Consider the following 17,778-nt stretch of genomic DNA (forward strand, 5'->3'; position numbering starts at 1 on the left):
GTCGCTGGCGCGTCGTCGAAGTCGTAGATCTCACACGCTGCTCTCCCCTGCGGCGACGCGTCATGCTTTATGTCCGATTCCGGTGACAGGTGCCGCCGTCGACGTTGCACGCCAGTTTCCTGCGCGCAATCGCGTTCTAGCGAACCAGAGCTACGTCGCGCATAAGCCACGGGCCTGCTGGAAGGGGGACATGCGTGCCTCGCTACGGCGGGAGGTCGGTATCTGTCTCTGCCGGCAGCGGTCTCAAGTTACGCGTGCAGAGAAGCGTCACGAGTGCGCGACATGGCCGCATCTCCACCGGCGTTCGCGGCACGTCGCCTCTTGCAGGAGAAGGCGATGATTCGAGCGTGATGACCCTTCTCGAAGATGTGACTTTCTTTGCTGGAGGATCCAGGGTCTCCTGTCTTCTTCCTGCTTGCTTACCAGGACCGGCGCTGTTAACGGCAGAATCGCATAGATGCGGAAAGAGAAAAAGAGTCTAATGAAAAGGAAGGAGAAGAGTGGAAAGAAATAGCGAAGCACGTGCAAGGCGAGCAGCACGTCTGCTTCTTATCAGCGTTCCTGGGGTCGGTGAACCCCCCATTCGCAGGCCCCACGCGCAGCACACTCCCGTGCGTCAGTGGCTCAGGCGACGCGCCTTGTGTTTTTGCAGAGCGACGACCGCGACCCCTCACCTCTCTCGTGGGCAACGGGCACGTCGGGAAACAAGATGCCTCGGTAATGTTGCGAGTCGAGTGACTCGCAATCGTTAGTCATGTGTCAGAATTTGAGAGCGGAGCCTTGCGCCAAACCGTGTTGGCCGTCCTCCGCCTGTGCCTGTACGGCGGTACATACACGCGGAACTTCTCGTGGCGAGTGCTCTGACGTGCGCCGTTGCGTCGGCGCCAGAACGGCGGGCTCTCGGGCAGCGCTTTCGTGCGCGCCTTTGTGCTCGCTGGAACCTGATGCCTCCGTGCAGCACTCGACGGGGCCCGCGGAATGTGCTTCGAACTTGAAGCCTGGCTTGAGCCGAGACGGCGTCGCGACCTATGGATCAAGAAAAGAATGCGGAGGCGACGAGTGGCGTGAAATCAAAGAAGTGCCTTTGTTTCCCGCTCGGCAAGTGGCAAGGCGGTCAACGTGCACTCTCGCTTGAATGGTACGTCACCTGCTGCGTTCGGGGCGATTGGGCTGACACGCTTGCCTGCGAGTTCGGTGTAGCGAGAAATCCGAGAGAATGACGAAAGCCATTTGAAACACCATGCCTCGAAGTCTCCCTTCAAGTGAAGAACCTGCGAGTTCACACAGCCGCAAGCTTTGTTCTCTGGTCCGCTGTGAAGTCTTTTAATGGCTCGCGAAGATAAAGAGGATGACAAATGAACAGACCCACCGAGCACGAAATATCTTGTAACCGCCTTGAATATCTGTATTGGTCATAGGTATCTTGGGCCACGAAATACATCTACAAGATGCTCTTTAATATCTGTCTACAAGACGTCCAAAGACTTTACCAACTGCGCCAAGGCTCGGATTTTTTTCTTCTTTATTACCTGGCTTTGGAACACGACGTAACGCGGAAGGAAACTCCGAGCTTCTTAATAAAAAAAATATATTTCCCAAATGCCTAGAAGACGTCTACAAGATATTTCTGTGTATCATGCGTCACTGTGCTCGTAAAATCGCTTTCATTTCTTAATTCATTTTGTGCGCCTATAGAAATCAAACATTGAACTAACAGAACGTCGCGTTTAAACTGAGCTAACTCCGATCCACCCAAAATCGATTAAATACAAGAAAACAAGGCGATGTTTCTTGGTAGAGTAAGGTGAGAGCGTGGTTTAGTTCGTATGGCTGCATATGTAGATATTTGCGGTGGTATGTGTTGAGCGGTACACCTAGTGCATGGATAGAAAAACCTTGACCAAGAGAAATAGCGTGCTTACCTTGGCGATGTATCTTATAGCGACCGAGTTAGACGGGCTAGTGTTCAGTGATAATACCGTTATAGACGCATAGAATCCGTCTTTGAGACCTGTACAGACTGTCTTGCGTCTTAAGACGCTATAGCTTCTTGTTTCTTCTGGGCATGCCGTACGAAGTGCAGAATATCAACCAACTCTCATCGAACGACTTCGCTGGCACGGAGAGGGCTGGGCCCATTCTCGTCTTGGCTGTGACCTTTGCTGCCTGCTTCCAGCGGTGGTGACATCGGAGACTAAACGTTCTCCCGGAACGTAGGCAACACGGATATGGCTCGGTTGCTCGGACGCAGGCCTGCATGCGCATCGGGAGCTAAGGCGTCAGCTTTCTGGCAGCTTTCACGCGTGCTTAATTTTTTTTTGTATGGGCAACTTCGTTAGCGTAGCGTTGCTCGCGGAGTAGGCAGCGATGCGCTATAGCTTGCGCAACGTCGTCGCTGCAGGCGCGTAGGTTTTCAAGCGCTCGTTGTCGCTGGCCTTAGCAATAGCTGCCGCACAGCATCCGTGAGAAAGAGGCCATCTCCACAGCCCACGCTATCCTCGCTGCGCCGAGGCGGTGGGCGTCGTCCTGCATGCTAGCACGGCAGCTTCCTGGCTGCAAGGAGAGACGAAAGGCCCTTTTCTTCTGCTTTTCTTTTTCATTTCTGTCGCTCCATCTGGAACACGATAAGGGCCGGTCGACCCCTTCTTGGTCTCCTCTTGCTCTTTCGGCCTGGGAGACAGGCGTGTTGTGTCGCAGGCATATGCGCGCGCGGTTGACACGTCTCGCGGAGAGCTCGGGAAGCACGTGCAAGCGGTAGTCGTCCTCGGCTGTCGCAATGGATGGTCGCTTTTTCGCCGAGGCCTGGTGTGTGTATATTTGGATGCTTGCGACTGACGCGGACCCATCCTTCGACCCGGACGCGCTTTGCGTTACTTGGGTGCGGCATTTGTTCGTTCGCACGTGCGTTTCACGGATCTACGTGCTCCTAACAACCGGACACACTATCATTGCGCATAATTCACCTTAATGTCCTAAAGTTAGGCGTAGAAAACAAGTGGCACAAATATCACCTGCTTGCGGATTACTCACGAACGGATTATGCTTTTTGGCCATTTTATATTATTCGGTGCCAGATTTTAACAAAAATATCTAAGACCGGACGACTTGAAGTGAAGATTACTGGTCGCAATTTCAACGGGGTGCTTAGCTGAGTCTGTATTTAGAATGTTTCCAACTAAGACAAATGGAAATTTGAGTTTGGCACATTCGAACTGCACGCGTTGATTTCTGATCGCATATGCACAGTGAGTGCTGCGTTTCGTGCGTCCGCGCCAGGACGGGAATCCAATCAGCGATTTCCTGCAGCGTGTTCCCGCCGTCAACCACGTGGCAATGCTGCATGTGCGCTAATCCCCACCACTCCCTACGACCCCATGGCCTCAAGCCAGAAATCTCTTGTGAAGCAGCCAGAAGGTCTCAGGACAGATACACTCTTCCGTTCCTAAGCTCGGAAATTGGTTACGTTCTCTGTCTTTTTCTTCCTGTTTGTACATCTGGGTTTGCAGCATGCGCACCTACCTAAGTCGTTTCTACGGGAAGCGAGCCCTGCCAGTATTATGGGCCTTTCCCGGCTGTAGGAAGGACTAAAAATAAAAAGAAAACAAACGAGAAAAACGAAAGAATACACTGAAATCTGGAAAACGAGCAGAAAAAAAGCAGCTTCTTTACTAAACACATACTGCCGCGCTAAAGACGCATGTTGCAGTGGAAATCGATGGGATACAGGAAAAAAGAAAAAAGAAAAACGGGGGAAAAAAGAAACGACACTCCCAGGCTTTCTTTCTCTCTCGCCAAAGACGAACAAGCGGAAACGATTGTATTATCGCGAATCTTCCTATCTGCTTTAAGTGCAACCACCTCCAGATCCACCTGGGTGGCACGACTACAGGTGGCATGTTCAGGAGGGCTCCAGCCTTCCCTGCCCATGTGTTCCTTATCCGCGGCTCAGGGTCGTCTGTGTATTTTTCTCTCTGGGTGGCCGGGAACGCGCGACATACCAACCACAACGTACGTACGACGCCAAGGATAGCAACGACGACATTTACCGCAGGGGAAGCCTCTCATCTGTTACCGCTCTAAAAGAAGAAGTAAGCTGGCTACCGGGCAGTGCGGGCTGCATCGAATGCTACCAAGGGAATAAAGAGCAGGAAGGGAGACGGAGTCCCGAGTATAAGTGAGTGTGGCGCGTGCGCTGGCTAGCGTGGCGGGTCTCCCGTGGCAACGCGCGGTGAAAGGTGAGCTCGGGCCATCCCGGCTGGCGCCGGCGGCCCACGGCGTGACCGCGCCTCGCCACGTCGGCGCCGGTGCGTCTGCCTCCTCCTTTCTTCCCCTCCGGCTTCCCTCGCTTCCCGTCGCTCAGCCGCTTGCGACACGCGCCACTGCGAAAAGGCACGGCGGCGTCTGCGATGGCATCCTGCGCACAGCTCCTATCGGGAGGCAGAGGGTTGTTTCCCGACCAACGGTGGCACAGAGAAGACGAGCGCCATGGGCTATGAATAAGAATGCGCGGGCAGTGGCTGAGACGGAGGTCCGGGGCTGGGGCTCGAAACGCCGTCGGTAGCGCTGTCTTTTTCTCCCCCGTCTCTGTCTCCAGAGTTTGAATGTCGTCCCGGATTGAGAGATAGCTTCGCCTGCTCCTTTCCGTCTGTCCCACTGCTGCCTTCCATTTTCCTCTTTTCCAGCCTTTTGTTGATCCTTCGGCAACTGGTGCTGGAGCGGGAAGCCGTTTGACCTGTCCCTTGGGTTACTTACGACATACGCGGTCTGCGCGTGTTTCTGCCACTGAAGTCAAGTGGCATTCTTATTTGTCGTTTCGTAGTACGCATTTCTATTTCGTTTCTTTTTTTGTTATTTGGGTGGCCGATGCACGCATTATTTATAACCTTATATATTTTTGTCCCTCTAACGTGCTCCTAACATTTTTTAACTTAATCCCATGAGATGTGTTTACTGACGTTCGTTATGCGAGGAGGCCGGTAAGTGCAAACTACTTTTGGCTACTTTTATTGCAGGCGTTAGTGCGAGCGAAACCCCGCAAAGTGGGCGACACACTGATTAGAAAACAAAACAACTGAATGGACAAATAAAAAGTGATATGATGAGCGAGCAGTGAATTAATAACTACGAAACTGCAAAAGCTGCTTAGTATGTGCAGTGTCCGATAGAATTAAAGGCGCAGCTTCATTTGTGATGTGTTGGCTCATTTGTTTTCTTGCTATGTCCCAATCAATATAGGCACACGAACCGTCGACTCGATAATAGAGTCGAACGATGAGCTAGTTGGTCACACACACACACAAGAGTCGACTCGACTGCAAGAGAATAAATGAACAACGCTAAGCGAAGATATCGCTTCAGTGCAGTTCCGGTAGCAGAAGCTTTGTTGCTTGTTATAGTTGAAGCCATAAATACAATTATTTCTTATGCTGTCGAAAAACTAAAGTTCACAAATGAAGTGATAAGGGGCTGGTATTAGAAGTGACAACAGAATTGACGCCCAAACTTGTATCCTCCTGACAACAAACTAGCAAGAAAAACCTCGGTAGATATAGTTGCATTGGTATGGAGGTAGCTTGGAACACTACAGGCAAGAGTTCTTTAATAATTCGGTGTCCAAACTAATAAACTGAGTCAATAGTGAGCCTAAGCACTCTAGTATACTACAGAAGCGTCCCAAAAAAAGCAAAACGCGAAGTAAAACATGACAGGTCATTCTTTACTGTAGCAAATGGTAAGCAGGGGAGCGCATTGTGCCATGCTTCAAGGGGCTAAACTTATCAGAAGCAACATACTCGGAAAGTTGAGGGCTTAAAACCTAAACAGCGTGAACCGCAATACCATTTTATTGATGTACAGTAAGCTCTTTAGGTCTCTTTATTAACTATTAACTATTTGATTACTCCATTGTGTACAAATCTGGTCAGAAGCACGAAGATGCTGACGCGCTCTCCCGGGCACCCGTCGGATTTGTCGATAACGTCACGGATGACAGAGGTTTTCTTGGACTAGTGAACGCCTCAGACATAATGAACCCGACAGCGAGCTGTCCCAGACCTTCGACCTGTCATTGACCACCTGGAGGGTCGCGCTGCTGACGTCCCATGCCAGTTTGGAAGGCACCTGTCTGCATTCTGTCTTCGGAATGGCGTTTTATTCAAGAAAAACTCCAGCACTGTTGATCGAGCGCACCTCCTTGTCGTGCCGGCCGACCTTCGCGACGATATCCTTTTTGCTTGCCACGATGAGCCCACCTCCGGCCACTTGGGCTTTGCACGCACACTCGCTCGAGTTCGTCAAGCCTATTATTGGCCTAAACTTTCTGACGCCGTCCATCGCTACGTCAGAGGCTGCCGCCAGTGTCAACGTCGAAAGGTGCCTTCTCTCAAGCCCGCGGGTTTGCTCCAACCTATTATTCCACCTCGGACGCCGTTTGACCAATTCGGCATCGACCTACTGGGCCCATTTCCGCTGTCAGCGATGGGTAACAAATGGATTATAGTCGCGACCGACTATCTCACACGTTATGCGGAAACCAAGGCAGTGCAGCGGGGCACATCAATTGAGATCGCTCAATTTTTTATGCAGCAAATCGTGTTGCTTCATGGCGCACCGTCCCTAGTCGTTACCGATCGAGGCACCGCGTTTACGGCACAGCTCAAGCACGACGTGCTCGAGCTTAGTCATACCAGCCACCGAAAAACTACTGCATACCACCCGCAGACGAATGGCCTCACGGAGAGACTCAACAAAACCATCGCCGACATGATCGCAATGTACATAGACTCGCAGCATAAAAACTGGGATGAAATTCTCCCCTACATCACATATGCCTACAACACGGCCACCCAAGAGACGACGCGTTTTACACCATTTCGCCTAGTCTACGGACGTGACGTTCAGACGATGTTGGATGTCATGCTTCCGAGCTGCACAGATGATCATCCACTCACGCCAGACGCCGAGCAGTTTGCTCAACGCGCTGAGGAAGCACGTCAACTTGCCCGCATTCACATTCAACAACAGCAGGGCACGGATGCACGCCGCTACAACCTCCGTCATCGACACGTCGCATACCATCCTGGAGAGAAAGTTTGGGTGTGGACCCCGGTGCGTCGGCCCGGCTTTTGTGATAAACTGATTTCCCGTTACTTCGGACCTTACGAAGTTCTGCGCCGAGTCACGGAAGTGACTTACGAAGTTCTTCCAGTGGGTACTGTGCAGCCCTCGCGTCGGCAACCACGCTCCGAGGTCGTGCACGTTGTCCGCATGAAGCCCTATTTCACGCGGTAGTGCGCTATGCGTTTGTTTCGTTGTCGCGTAGGACACCTTATAACCCCGCCTCCGTTATCTATGCTGCCCATGTGCTGATCTTTCTTTTCGCTTACACTGGCCATCGCTCGCGCTCCGTCCCTTATTTCTTTTTTTAAGAGGGGGAGTAATGCCACATGGTGTCCCCATGTTCTAGCTGCGCCTGGAAGAAGAGGACACTGAAGTTGATTCGCGTGCTGTGCGCCGAACGTTGCCTGCTGCTACAGCTTAGTCCCGTCGTTTTAGTCAAGTCTAGCCCTGTTGTCCGTGACACTATTTAGAAGGAGCAGGATAGCATCCCTTCTCATACGTCCTTTGGACTCCTGTATAGGTGGGCGGCAAATCATGTAAATAAAGAAACCTCGAATGGCCTGGCAGATAATCTTTTGTGTTCTCTCGTTTATTGTCAACTGCCACATTTTTTTTTTGTCAACTTTTTATTTGTCACTGTTTATTGTCAACTGCTAACTGCCACCGTTAATCCATATTTCCATGCTATACGACTTAACGCGTTGGTCCTGTCAGCATCAACTATTTGAAAATAGCTTTCCTCAATTCCAACTCCGCACAACGGGACGAAACTTTCAGTTCCTGATGAATTCTAATTATCGCAGGTGCCTGTGCTTACGTTTTAAAGATTCATAAAAATCTGTATGGAAGGCATTGCCGTAACATCTGCGTTTGCAGGTGTAGTGACATTCAAGTTTAATGTTTTGTCTAACATAACGCCGTGCATTAGACGGGATAATCCTGTCTAGAGATCTAACATTTCCGGAAATTTTGAGCACTAGAAAAAAAGGGGGGGGTTTAAGCATGGCCTGAACCTGGTGATATAGAGCGAAATCTGTGAGTGTTGCAGCTAATTTTTCTGTGGACACCTGGATTTAATTGTCGCCTCACAATGTTCGAGTGAACCTTTTGTCCTAGCAACTCGCTCTTGTCGTTCGCCTCTACCAGCTACCGAGTTATATTTCTTCCTATTCAGCTTCCTCTTCATCTTCCTCTTCTACTTTTCTTCCTCTTTTTCTTCTTCTTCCTTTTCTTCTTTTCTCCTTCAACTGCTGGCCCAGCTCTCGGTCTAAACCACATGACAGTTGCTAGACAACACTGCAAACAGCACACGGTGCCACGCCGACGGCTTGAAAACCTAGCAGAGTGTAGCTTTCGATACACAAAAAAAAGGCACTAAGAACATCTTTCTCTTTCCTAGAATATTGGAATATTAAGATGATACTTTGAACAATAATATATGTACAGTTAATTTATATCCAGATACATCTCAAATGTGACACGGGAAATATACGTTTTTCGTGGGTACTTTTCGGCGTTATTTTGCGGCTTCCGCAAAAACTGCGACGCGCTGGCGTGTGGTATTGATGGTGGACATTTTTGTCTGCATTCGCCAATGCTGAAATGACACCCGCTTAGCAAAGCTTTAAGATGCGGCTAGCAGCCAGCGCTATTCAGTCTTTACACAATGGTGTTTCAAGGGTCCATTGTCTCTGCAGCAGCTAATCTTGTTTCAGGAACAAATAAACAACGAATCTGACAGGAAATTCCACAGTTTAGAAGTGCCTGTCGAGCAGCACCAGAGTACCCAAAGATGCTTGTAGAGTGGGCAAGCAGAAGCGATATGCGCCTGTGAGACGCTTTCATTCTTGGAGCCAATGTCCGCATGTCACCTTCCAGCTGTCGTTAATTGCACTCGCTAACTGCAGGACTCTCGCTGGTTGGACATTTTTGATCAGGCCATTGATTGATCAGTGAAAATCGATCATGGAAGCATGTTAATTACTCTGACACGGTGTATACGCATGTCACAGTGCAAGGTAATATTCTGATCTGATGATGCCTAAACCACCGTTCTCTCCTAGGAACTGATGCTAACACACAAATGATATTTGCCAAGTATGGCTCCCTTAGTGTCCTGGTCAGAGCAATATGATTTGAGTGACACGACCTGTGCAAACAATGACGATTCTGCCTACTCCCCTTCACCCCTTCACCCCCATCTATGGCCATGAGCCTTCCTATTCAATAAAGGACGTTCAATCAATCAATCATGCCTTTTCACAACGTTTCGCGTTAGGGTGCATTTTTGTTTTTTGTTTTTTTTTTTCAGAAATCAGAGATATATATGTTGTAATGTTGTCAATGCCAAACGGAGTCGAAGCTCTTTTTTGTCTCGAAGAAGCAATTTTTTTACACATAGATACGCGGCGGAGAGGAGACAGCAGCTAATTTAAAAAAAAAAAAGAGAGAGGGGGGGGGGGGGGGGGTCGAAAATTTTCAAACATGCCGCCGCATTGCAATGCAGAACAGAGCAGCGCGACATAGAGTTTAATTATTTTATTAGCAATTGACACATAACTGTGACTTAATGTCTCAGCTTATAATTAATTGTAGCTGAAATATGGTGACTAAAATGAGAAGGCATTTTGGCGTCCTTTTTTTACTCTTTCAAATATGGCATAACCGGAATGCGCTCTAAAAATTTTGCTCTTTGCCATATTTATGGGGCTTGCAGACGATGTCCGCATTTTCCATTTTTCCATTGCTCCGGGGAAAAAAAAAAAAGAAAAGAAAAGCAGTGAAAGCTATTTTGTTCTAAATATTCTCAGTTTTTTTCTGACCCCTCCGATCCCCTATCAAGTGCGATTCGCTGTACGGCGAGGTTCAATGGTCGTGAGATCGGCGGCTGTGTGGTGCTGCCATCTGTCGGGTTGACGCCAAACTCCAGCGGCTCGATTGGGAAACCGCGGAGGACCAAGTGGCGCGGGAGTTCGGCGGGAATTTTCTGTGCGAGCTAGTAAAACGAGAAAAAGAAACGAGAAGAAAAATTTTCAAATTTAACCATTCGAAGCAGTATTGTTGCCTTTAGAGACGGAAAGTCTTGAAGCGAAGCGAGGAAGCACAATAATAAAGAAGCCTTAATTCCATTCACTCCGAACGAAAGTTGTGTAAATCTCACGTGTGGGGAGCGCCGTGTTATCTTTCGTCCTTTTGGGGCCGAATCGGCAAACCGAACACTCGTTTCGTACAAAGGTGTGGGAAACGAAGGGTGGTGAACGAAGCGCTGCAGACGGAATTATTCCCGGCCCGGTGTCAAAACACGATTACGGCTGCCTAGATCCGAAAACATTTTTGTTCACGTGAAAGAAAGTGCGAAATTCAGGAATGAAGTGGCTGACGAGGACGCTCGTAATTTTTGCGGACACGTTCTACCTAAGAATGTGTGCCCGCATATCTTCGAGCACAGCTGTTTCCTCTACCCTGAGAACGGTAATCCTCAAGGATTTGTGTTTATTCTGTGGTCTGGGCAGGGCTAGAAGATAAAACGACTAAGACCATAGCTCGACCGTCAGGCAGAAGCATCGTCGGGGCAGTGTTATCCTAGCAACCACCCATATGCATGTACCAATCCCGATGAGACGTCACGAAAGAACGTCGCCAAATAAAGGTCACAGTTTCCAGCTTCGTCTTATCTAGTTTGCACTGCCGGTGTGCCTGCATTTCGTCTCCATAGAAATTCGCCAACCACGGCTGGGTTCGAACTCAATACCTTGCTATCAACAGTACGGTGTTAAAGCGACAGAGTTTCCACGACATTTAGATGGAATTGATGTCATATTACAATCGGCCTCAATATGGCGCATACGCGTCATATTGAGGCGATGGAAGGGCACTGTTGAAGACACCGAGGTGGCGTTTGAGTCCAAGATATATAGGCCTTCAACCCGAGCAGAGTTTCGAGTCGGAAGATAAAGCAATCGTGGCGCGAATAAAGGAGTTTTTGGCGCTTGCGCTGCCAGCGTTGTTTACGCTTTCAAACGACAGTGCGAAAGATTGAAAAGCCGCTCGTTGTCTTTAGAATGCAGATATATGCCTAAAATGTAAAAACGAACCACAAAAACGCAAATACAACCGTACCACACCGCAGACGCGGCGGCGCAAGAGATGCCGCTTCGAGTGCGAGATGCACGAGATGGAATATTATATCGGTATATACTATATGCGCCTCTTCTCCGCTCCCCGCCGCTTGCGCATGAGTGACGCGACAGAATAAGAAGGGTAAGCTTTTTCTCCAAACATTTTCTTATTGTTCCTTCTCCCCGACATCCTTTCCGCGCCGAATTCCGACATATATATTGCGCTCGGCCTCTGCTGGATGCGTTGTTTTTAAAAGCGCGCGGTCCGAGTCCTCGCATCCGCTGCCGAAATCCAGCCAAAAGTTGCACGCTTCCCGGATCCCGAACTCTGCCTCGTGCGTTGGTGAAAGGCGGGCATATTCATGCATGCGCAAAGGAGAGCCAATCTAAAAATTTTGCCACATTGAGCTGTTGGTGTTGTTCACGAGTGCGTAGATAGGGTGCGGACGTGTAATATTTGGGCGCGAGTGTGAAAAGGGGACGTTGAGTTGAAGGCAAGTAAGTGGGGAAAGGGGAACAAGTAATAAGAAAGCATGGTACGAAAACGTGGACCCCGTGGGATAAAGAGGAAAGCTATAAATGAAAGAAGACGCGTTTACTTTGTTTCGCCTAATCGCGTGGAGCCTAAATAACAAAGTCAGAAATGAAGCAAACTGTAACATGGGGGAAAAGGAAAGGAAGCCGCGAGCGCGGGTAAATAGATTAACACCGCTCTCCACACACAACAAAAAAGAGGAGAGGCGATGTTGGGAAGAACGCAATCCTCAAAGCAAGCGAGTTCATGAAAAATTAAAACCCAAACTTGATGTTTTCGCCACCGTAGGTTAGTGGCGTGTAAAGGAGGGGAGGAGAAGACAAAAGCGAATTAGCGGCGGGTGTCTCTCGCACAGGCTATGCAACTGTTTGCGTGCGTCTATTCGGTCGAGTATCTTATTAGAACTTGGCGGCTTATTTGCAACGCAACGAGCGTTGCGCTATGGTTTTAGCGCGGGTTGCGCGAGACGCGCTTTGCTTAGATTCGTCTCAGCGACGTGTCGTCGTTGAATGCGAGTTTGAGACGTCGTGCGAGCGAAGAGTATACATCTCCCTCTCCTTGTACGTCAACTCCCCCTACAAGTAGGGCTCCCGGCGTTGCCGGCGTGCGCGGCGGTTGGCTTTTCAAAAATTCACGCAATTCGGTTCCAGCGCGGAGATGAGCAAATGCTGGCACGTTTCGTTCGTCCACGCCGTCTTCGAAACGCTAAGTATGTGCGTATAGAAGGGGCGTGTAATTGTGTGTCGTTGTTGCGTGGATGATAGAAGTCGTTTTTAAGGCGTCGAAACATGCATACCCGCCGGCGCAAACAAGGCTGTGCTTTGGAGTCGGGAATGTGCTTTATTTGTTTATGAAACGAAGAGAATTATCATGGTCCATATGAGGATGATTAAGCTGTAAGCGACATTTTACGCATATATACAGCTACTCGGCGGGCCTAAGCGGGAGATGTGTACGGTGTGAGCTGCGTTGTGCCTTGGCCAGAATAAGTCGCTTATGTAAGTGCCTGCGAATGCAGATGTTACCGAATTCCTCCAGACATTGCGCATTCTTGTGTTGAAAAGTGGCTTCCAAGTGAGGAAAATTAAGCTCTTCTGGGGTGCTGCAGTCAGATATAATTAAAAAAAAAAAAAAAAAAAACGGCTTTTGCCCCTCAAAGACCCCTTTGCACCTAGCTAAGTCGGCCGGTTCATACGTGTTAGTGGGACCACAAGGGAGTGGCGGGTGAAAGGGAGTTCACCAAGGCTTATTCGTGGCTCGCGTGTTGGCAAGACGGCACAATAATTGGGATCTGCATGCGAGAAGAATTTTGCTGGTAGCGGAAAAGCACCTGTTGAAAATTCGTTAATGCCGTATTCGATTGGTCGCTTTCGATCTCTCTGGGGCACTCTGAGAGGCGACCGTATACACTCAGGTATAAATAGTCGAAATAGGGCGCACTGACTACATTCCGTTGGCTCTTTGATAGCGCTCGTATCTCACCCAGAGCGCATCTAGGTGCTATCTGTTTTCTTGTAGCGGCTGAAGAGCTCTGGCCAGGCGGATGTTTCTACCAATCCTGAGAGCAACTCGGCGCGGCGCCGGCACTACCGTCACCCTGAACGTATCGGCGGCAGCCGGTGAAGTGGGTCATTGGCAAAGTTGGCAAAATCATTGGCAATTTCTAGTAAACTTTACTGTTCCGAAGCGTTTTCTCGAAGTTCACCAGTATTTTGTGGTGTCTCCGTGACTGAATGCTTGCTCCAGCCGGCATTTCTAATTAGGAAAGGGTTTATTGCGTGGGGCCTTCTGCGGTGTCTTTGCGCCTTCATTTTTAAAGACGCACCTTCGCGACTGCATTCTTGTGTCTGCAAATGCGTACAGTGAAATAAGCATATCTGCAAAAAGAAAGGGCAGTGCTTTTCGTGGTCACCTGGCGAACTGATTGGGAGGACGACACTGATGAAGCTCGAAGATCTTGATGCGGTGCTGATCCGTTTTTAGCTATCTTTCAGCGAACACTCCGAGCATGGAATACGGATATGCTTTGACGGAAAACAATACGGAATAAATTAAATGAGCGAAATACGCACCGCAAGCAAAAATGTTTTATAATTCGGTTGTGTCACGTGATCGCTCCCACAGCAAGTTTCCTTTAACGGCGGCTTCTGGAGGTATACACTTCAGAGTCGCCCCGATCTGAGCGCTCTTATCTAGAGGATCAATGCGACGCGTCGAAGGCACCATAAATTTTGCATAAGGCATTTTAAAAGGATCTAGCAATCTTAATAATTGTTAAAAGAGTGCATTTGCTGAAGCCCATCCAGGCTTGTAATAAACCGCGCAGGCTATGAGGCATTGTGTGTTACACCTCCAACCCCCTGGCGTTCTTCATTCCACGTGAGCAATTTTTCATGTATTTTGCTTCGGAATGCGACTGTCGCAGTTAAGGCTACCTGATGCGCTGTGCGATAAAATGCCATATATGCGATCTATCCTCTGAGCTGAAGTCTTGACCAATATTTCAGGTGTTCCAGAAAAGTAACTTCATTAACACTTCTTTTTGGGCGAGTCGGTTCATTTTTGGAAAACTTTGAAAGAGCACAAACACACACGACCACTAAGGACAAGAGACGAGACACAAGCGCCGACTGTCAACTCCAGTCGGCGCTTGTGTCTCGTCTCTTGTCCTTAGTGGTCGTGTGTGTTTGCGCTCTTTCAAAATTTTCCAGAAAAGTAACTCGTTTTAATTCTTAAAGATAGGCCTTTTGGATGACTTCTGTGACACATTAATACGAGTGTTGGAGGGGATGAGAAAAGTAGTGAACAATGCGAAATACTAATGTGGTTAATTAACTTCTGATCATTAGTTTTCTTTAAAGTAACATCTGGGCGCCCGGTTGCGATTAGAGATTTGTCGCTAGACGTTAGCTATATAGTCATTTCAGTTTTCAGTTTTTCGAAAACAAGATACCCTCGGTGCATACTTCCTTTCCTACTAAGTGGTTTACCTGGGAGTTTCGCTCACGGGTGAGCAGCTACAGGTTTTCGCCCTCTCCATACAAGTTGGCGTAAAATAACGGAAGACGCACGAAGTGTTCTTTTTTGGGGCTTTATATAGCCGTCTGCGGCATTGTTTCGCACGCAATCATCGCGTGATCACTGTCATTTTGAATATAAAGGCTTATGAATGACCCCGAAAGTGTGTTCAGGTCACATGATATGATGATCGAATAGTCGCTAGCTGAGAACCAGCTTAGACGTTTGATACTTTGGCAGCTGTCTATTTACTGTCGATCACGAATTGAAGAGGACAAGCATGCCGACACTCCCGAAGAGCTTGTTTCCTTGCTAGCTGGGCGGTTCGCTTTACAGTTTTTTTTTTTTTTTTTTTTTTTTTTTTTACGAAAAGAAATGAACTTAATAATATGCAGTAAGCTTCTGTTTTTTATCTTCTGAAATGGGAAAGCAGAATACGACATGCATATTTTTTGAAGGCTATGTGTTTCAAAGTAAGAAACACGTACTCACGGGATACCGCCTCGTCACACTTCATAAAAAGGAAAATAAAGATGACACAAAGGGAATGACTTCCGAATAATGCGCCGTGGGTTCAACTCCTTATGTATGAGAAGTCGCCACCGCTCCGTGTAAGCCATTTGGTTGAAAGCCTAAAAGGCCCCTTTCATCTATTTCTGCCTATTCCCTGGCCCGCTGCTTCGAATTTGCCCATTAAACGTGCCACAGCGGGCAGCCCTGTACCACCGTGCTGTCCGCCAAAAATAGGACCACTTTCGCCAATTAGAACCTTAAAGCTCCTCGTGCTCTATACAGCCATGTAGGCTTTGCTCAGAGATACAGTGCTTGCAAAAGAACAAGATTTATTGCTTCTCAGAAGATACGCGGACCACAAAAATAAGCTTATGTGTTTAGGTTCTTTTAAAATATGGCTGTAGCATTAGCCGTGTAAGGATGCGAAATTCAGAAACCATAAATAAGTTTCCGTGAAGAAACTAAAAAACTCTTCCTTCCTAATGTGCTTCTCTCTTCCCAATTTTCCCCTATCCTCATTACCCTTTCAAATGTTCGCCATTTTGCCCTCGCCTTCATCAGCTGCAGACCGCGACGCGCCCAGCTTTCTCTCTCTGTCTCTCCGTGTCGGTTATTCACGTATGGCCCCAAGGACCCTCCGCCAGGGGATAAAGTACAGAGCGCCAGCGCAACGCGTTATTCAAATTCGTCCTCCACGGTGGCGATCGGGCGCCTCGCGCCTTGTTCATAAAAATCAGTTTTTAATGCGTCCCAGTCAATCGCACCCGCCGGCAGCGAGACTGTCTGACCGTCTCCGCAGTTGCGAGAAGCCATTGCGCGCATGCGAGCCCCTAGTTTGTGTACGCATGCGCGTAGGAGCGGGCTAATGGATTGTACTATCGGCACGTTTCTCTTCTCTGCGGCTTAGCGCCTACCGTTGGCTCCGCCAGTGAAAATACACTTTGTTATCCATTTCAGTTATTGCCTTTTTCTAGTCTCATATTTTTCTGTCGCTGGTAGATTCCCCCCCCCCCCCCCCTTCCCACAAGGTCGCGTAGTTAACCCCAATTTGTGACGCTGGTACAGGGCAGTCAGTTTGGGCATTGCCTCCTGCCCTTCTTTTATCTCTCTCTCTCTCTCTCTCGCTGGTTCTTCAATTTGTTAAGGGAGCAAAATATTAGCAAATATAGTACCTACGTGTTATCGAATTTAGCTGACAAAATGAACGTTGCGTCTGCTGACGCGCGCGTCCAGGGCTCCGTATTAATCTGATCACCTGCTAAAAGAAGAAAATCAAGGGGAAGCGCGGAAGTCATACGCATATGTCTGTGTACAAAGAGGAGGCCCATAATAGTTTACGGATGAATTATTCGTCCCATCTACGGTGTCTTCGTGATTACATCTTCGTGTGTAGACATGAGTATGTAGGTTGATGACATCTTAAATTGAGCTGCCGCGTTTTCGACCTTTGTATAGCCCGCAAGCGTCGAGCAGACAGTCGTACAGCGGTCTGCAAACAATAGCCGTATACGTGCACCGCAGTTCGATATCGATGAGGTACACATAAATAACCGAACATCTTTGTATGACAAAGCGCACCTCGAAAGTTTGGAGGGACTTGGTTTGATGAACTGATAACCCTATCCAATTTAGTGTGATGATGAGATATATATTGCTTCATATATATTCACTAAAGCGTCTGCATGGATATGACCGCTCATATGCGGAGGTATACCTCTAGCATGCCTGCATATGTGCGTCGAACACACAGAAATAGGTTTGGTTTGGTTTGGTTTCTGGGGTTTAACGTCCCAAAGCAGCTCAGGCTATGAGAGACGCCGTAGTGGAGGACTCCGGAAATTTCGACCACCTGGGCTTCTTTAACGTGCACCGACATCGTACAGCACACGGGCGCCTTGCTTTTCGCCTCCATCGAAAAGCGGCCGCCGAGGCCGGGATTCGATCCCGCATCCTTGGGAACAGTAGTCGAGAGCCGTAACCACTGCGCCACCCCGGAGAAACCGATGGAAGGCGATATACTACCGTAGCGCCATAATTCTACTTGTGCGCGGGATGAACGTTACTCGGATTCTGCTGCAGCCGAAGCAAAACTTTCTTCATTTTGACTTTTACGTTTACGGTAAACGAAGTGACTTTCACGTCATTTAGATAAAAGAAGTTCAATGAGCGAGGCTGACGTCTCCGAGAGATGCCGGATCAGGAAAAAAAAAAAAAAAGTTTAACATTGCCGGAAGCAAAAAGATGCTGGAAAACGGCTTGCGGGTACAAGCAGGACCGCTAAGAATATTGGCTTTACCGTAACGACCGATCGGGCTTCACTGAAGAGACGCATCGCTTGCGCAAGAGCACTAAATTGAGCGGTGTCGGTCGCTTGGATTGCTGAGCGCGTACGCGACGTCATCGGACGCGCAGCACCGGACTCGCTGCCCTGGCAGGTACGGGAGTCCGCGCTCTCCCCGGGCGATTGTCCACCCT

General features: G+C 48.7%; 1 long non-coding RNA gene across 2 annotated transcripts in view; it reads right to left on the bottom strand.

Moving 5' to 3' along the window:
• The window catches only part of LOC146185768 (uncharacterized), a 180,943-nt gene that overhangs the window by 86,081 nt on the left and 77,084 nt on the right, over positions 1 to 17,778 (bottom strand). The window lies entirely within an intron of this gene.

Source organism: Amblyomma maculatum, chromosome 6 (genome assembly GCF_055883805.1).
Source record: "Amblyomma maculatum isolate TAMU_Amacu chromosome 6, ASM5588380v1, whole genome shotgun sequence".
Classification (NCBI taxonomy): Eukaryota; Metazoa; Arthropoda; class Arachnida; order Ixodida; family Ixodidae; genus Amblyomma; species Amblyomma maculatum.